Source organism: Bombus vancouverensis, chromosome 18 (assembly GCF_051014615.1).
Source record: "Bombus vancouverensis nearcticus chromosome 18, iyBomVanc1_principal, whole genome shotgun sequence".
Classification (NCBI taxonomy): domain Eukaryota; kingdom Metazoa; phylum Arthropoda; class Insecta; order Hymenoptera; family Apidae; genus Bombus; species Bombus vancouverensis.
Window position 1 is genome coordinate 1,589,062 of NC_134928.1, and position 5,132 is coordinate 1,594,193.

At 35.3% G+C, this 5,132-nt stretch overlaps 1 pseudogene; it reads right to left on the reverse strand.

Moving 5' to 3' along the window:
* Positions 1-84, reverse strand: LOC117160422 (U6atac minor spliceosomal RNA; annotated as a pseudogene).
* Between the last annotated feature and the right edge of the window lie 5,048 nt (positions 85-5,132).

Consider the following 5,132-nt stretch of genomic DNA (forward strand, 5'->3'; position numbering starts at 1 on the left):
AAAGATTATTCGCCAGTGATACCATTTATATGTGTTCCACCCTTGTCTATGGGAATGTTAAACGTCTCTCCTTTCATACTACAAAAAAATTTTTTTTTTTTTTACGTGGAGGAAATCTTCATAGACACCTCTTACCACCCTTGTGCAGACGGGTAGAAGGTAGTGCCGGATTCTTACCGGCTAAAACCTCCACGGGCGGGACGACGGTAGACTAGTGCGCGAGTGTGGCCCTCGGGCCCCCGGGTGCTTAACACCAAACACCTTTACCAAGCGCACTCCCAGAAAGTACGCCCACACCACAAGCAAGGGAGGGGCTGGCCGCTTGCCTGTTGTAAACAGAAATTTTGGTTTTCCGTCCCTTTTTATTTCGCATCCTTACATACCGATGATTCGAACTCGGGACGCGTCACCTCCATCTCTCGGCCTTAACGACCATAGCCACCTGTCCTGCCGAGCTTCTAGCTCATTGGAAAGTATTTGATTCTTAATGTGGTAACGTACATCATACGAAGTATTCTAATTAGCCTCATGAAGGAAATGTACTTTTTTCATAGCCCTCTCAAAATACAAGGGGCAAAGGTAAATAATTCCCTTAATTAAAAGTATTATTATTAAATCTATTATAAAGCCCTCAATATATTTTTGCTGCTATTATATTTCTTGTAGTAAGAGTAGTGTTGAGAGGCAAGGAGAGGATCCTGGGTGCCCTGAAAGTTCGTCAAATAGTTTATTATAGCACCTTAAAGTCTATTTTTTCTTTTTAAAAAACACATTTTTGTAAACGCGCCAAAATTTTTAATTTCACACTATTTACTACCTTCTTTTTAGTTCTGCAGTCTGCTACAAGTAGTATACCAATAACTAATTTTTTCTACGTTAGTTTTACTCATATTGTTAAGAACGATGTAAATAAAATAATAAGAAGAGCCTATCACCAGGGACGTTCGAACGTGTACGCAAATGAATGGTCAATAGCATGAAGATTTTTAATTAAACTCTTTGCATTAAATACTTTCACGTGACATCTCCTTTCTATCTGAAAAATTTGAATTGATACTAAATAAATGAGGTTTTAGAGTGGATATGATTCTCATGTAACTATTTTCATTCGTACAACTCATATGTTATTTGTAATTGTTTTTAAACTGATTTCGAAAGTTAATAAAAAGTTGTATACTTTCTTATTTTATTTTCTGATTTGAATTTCTACAAAATTGGTCAAAGGAATTATCTTCTTTGTCGGAACTGAAAGATTAAAATATAGCACTTGTCCATTTCTTAAAAATTAATTTACATACAAAATGTTACTCATACATACATATCTGTATTTATCATATTTCTTAATTATTTTACTATTTCGTTATGGTACATTTCAATTTTTGTATTAGACATCTTTAAATTAATTGCAAAATGCTATTACTAAAATATTCATTGCTGTTCTGCAGACATATTCAATTGTGATGCGAATAAAGCACGACTTGATCTTCTCTAATCTCTTTTTCACTCTTTCTTTCTACAAATTAAATATTTGTTCCATCCAACTTGGGTCTACTGATTCAGGTATCTACATTCCTTTTTTACAGCGGTCAAATGTATTGCTTTTGAGTTCCGATTATATTGTGACAGTTTACTTACCGTGAAGAAATATCAGGTCTCGTTCCGATAGCTATACATTGGGTTGGCAATTAAGTCATTGCAGATTTTGTCATTAGGTGGTATTGACAAAATCAGCAATCATTTAGTTGCCAATGCAGTAGATCAGTGGTCTCAGTAACTGTTGGTATTCGGTCTTATCCGGTGTCAGGACCGGTACACTTCTAAACCGACGAGCTAATGACGGACACCCACCAGACGGCACGGGAGTGCACGCGGCAGCAGGGGGTCGGGGCCCAGACCCAACACCCGGGGGTCCTCACTACTTCGTAAGATAACCACTTGTGTAGGGATGCGGCCGAGTTGTAAGAGCTCCAGTCTTTGAAAGTCACGGCTGGAGTTCGGAAGTAAACTGTCATTAGTGTAAACAAGATGTTAGCAAATAAATTCTCTCTTTTTTTATTTTCATCTTCCATTTCTTTTTTCACTTTACGTGATACCGGCTTCGGCGAACCTTATATGCATCTAAATCTTGTTTTAAATGCATTTAAATTTTCTTACTGGCTATTTTACTGGATCGCAACTTTCTAGGCGGTGTTTCCTTAAAATTTGTTCTTTGTATGATGTTTCCGATAATTATATCACATCCTTCTTTTTTATAACTTTTATATTTAAGGAATTATTTTTTTCCGATTCGGTTAACTCAAAGTGCTATCTCAATTTTGATGCGAGTTCTTCAACTATCTTATCATTTGTTGCTATAAAAAGTCAGCTACGTATATTTCAACGATCGGTTGCTTCTGTCCCTTAATTTATATGCACACGATTCTCCTTCAAAGTGTGTTATATAATATTCAACGGTATCCAGATAAAGGCAATCCATATGTGCGTTTTTCTAGCTCGCATACTTTGTTACCGTCGGTTATAAATCCTAGTGGTTGTTCCATATATGCTATGTCCTTTGTATTTCTGTATAAGTATGACGATTTGACGTTGGATTGCTTGATTTTCATTCGATTAATCGCTGTTAGAGCCAGCATAGCCCTTGCTGTGTCCAATCGTTGACAGGAGCGAATGATTCCCCGTAACTTATTCCGATTTCTAGTTATTTCCTACTGCGAGTAATCGTGCTTTGTACTTTATATTTCCTTCCTGCGAATGTTTCTGACTGTACATCTATTTGCTTTCTATCGTTTCTATCTCTTTTTCGTGCTGCACTAATCTCCATATCGTGCTCTGTCTCATCGTGTTGAGACACGATCTCTGATTCTATCGCTGCCACATAGTTGTTTGGTAGTAATAACATTCGTTTATTCATTTCGCTTTTCTAATCTTTCGAAACGTCTTCTTCTCTTAAGCGCATTTCTCTTGCCATTAGCAACCTGTCATGCTTTTCTCGTGTGACTTTATTCAGCCATCCTCGTTTGGGTCCGCGTTTTATGTTTTCTTGAAACTCTTCTGCTTCTGGTTAATATTCTCTGTTCCCTGTATTACCTTCGTTAATTTGGCTTTTCATATTGTTGAGGTTTTATCTCGGAATAGAGAGAGCAAACGTGTGGATGAATGTATTGGGTTGGCAACCGAATATTATAGAATTTCTTTATTCAGAAATGTTAGAAATTGGGATTTCCAATGGTATCCATTCTATGTAATAATTTATTGATAGATGGATTTATTACAATTGATTAAATAGAAAATCGATGATTATTTATTTATCATAATGTAGTATTGTAAATAATTATGATTAGTTTATTAATGATAAATGAATTAAACAGATGTCAATTAAAGAGAAAACAATGGTTATTAAGTATGAACTAATTGCAACAAACGTATAATAATTAAAACAACTAGATAATTAATTAACAAAGTTCGTCAACGCAAATTCAACTCTCTCTTAACAACGCTAACAACGTTATTTCGACAACATAATTCGCACTCTCTGACTTCTCAACTCATACTGCTGTTAATTCGTTTATCGTCCCCTAGCAGCCCCTTGCCGTTTGTCTTAGCCCCACTACGCACATGCACGGCAATCGCTTGTTTGCAATCCGCACAACAACCCCAGGCCTCTCGTCCATGATACTACAATAATATGAAGAATGATTATTTAACGTGAACTTAATGCAGTAGTGTGATGTGACAACTGTCGAAGAACGACTCTTGACTCTTGATACTCCGGTGGCTAACCGAACATCAACGGCTGCGGTGCCGAAATATATTGATGGCCGTTAGGCCTATTGAAGTTTCCCACCTTTTCGGCTTGTCGGCATTTGCCCTTTGTCGTCGACATTGTCTATATGTCGGTAATCTCTCCCCGGTACTATAATAGAAACGAAAAAGCTGCTGAAAAGGGAATCGTTGTGTCAGGGCCGACGAGCGTGTAACATTAATCCACATCAGAGATCAGGCCGTACACCGACGGCAAGATGGTAATAACAAACTGCAGACGCAAGCATATTGCAATCAAAATCTTTTGTATCTTTTCAAGCGAATGAAACTGTATTAAAATATATTGCGAGTAAATGTGTTCTGTATTTTGGTGCAGCGTGCAAAGTTTGAAAGGATATATTAATCCTTTTTTGTTATTTATACAATTGATATACAACATAACACATTTGGATATTGATCAAAAATTCATTTTTGATTGAAAATAATCTCACCTAACGCATGGAGTGCCCCTTTTTATTTAACTTACTTTACTTTTCTTTTTTTTTCGATGAACAAATGTCATTTCGATGAACAACTGTGTAATGTGTACCTTTTTTAGCGTTTATTCTCAAAACAGTTTTAATATAATAATAACCATATAGTAATATAATATAATAATAATAATAACATTATGGTGTGATATTGACTGAAATGCCGCAGATCAATAAAACATTAGATATAATGAATCCAAACCAATGGCTTTAAAATTACAGAACACACAGATTATTAGAAAAGATAGAACAGATTAAAGAAAATTATACTGATGAAATAAAATAAATAAAGGAGATAAAGAAACATCAAATAAAATAAAAGAATATAAAGTAATATATGATCATATAAATAAAATAAAACAAAATAATTAACTAACCAATTTACAAATAGAAACTTTTTACAAGCTTATAAGTAACATTATGTCTAATTAAAATATAAACAGTTTACGATATTATTGCTACTCGTATAACATCTTTAATTTCATCATTCAAAGAAATATGTTTACTGAAGTTGATCCAGAATGTCAGTAGGCGCCACCTTCTAATCACCGGTATGTATCCAAGTTTTGCCTATGATTATGTTGTTCAAGTCTGGAATTTGGTAATTAATAGTGTAAATTCACTCGGTAATACTGTGTTGTATATCAAATTTTTTTATCTTTCTTATTTCGTTTTTGATTACACGATGTCAATGGATCAAACATCTAGATTCGCGTCTAATATATTGTTCGAAATGCAATGCTCGAAAGGATGTAGCTGTAAAGATCATTTGCCACAAGAAAAGGTTAACAGATAATCTGTGTTATCCGGAGGGATGGCGGAAGCCTTCGCGGTCCCTCC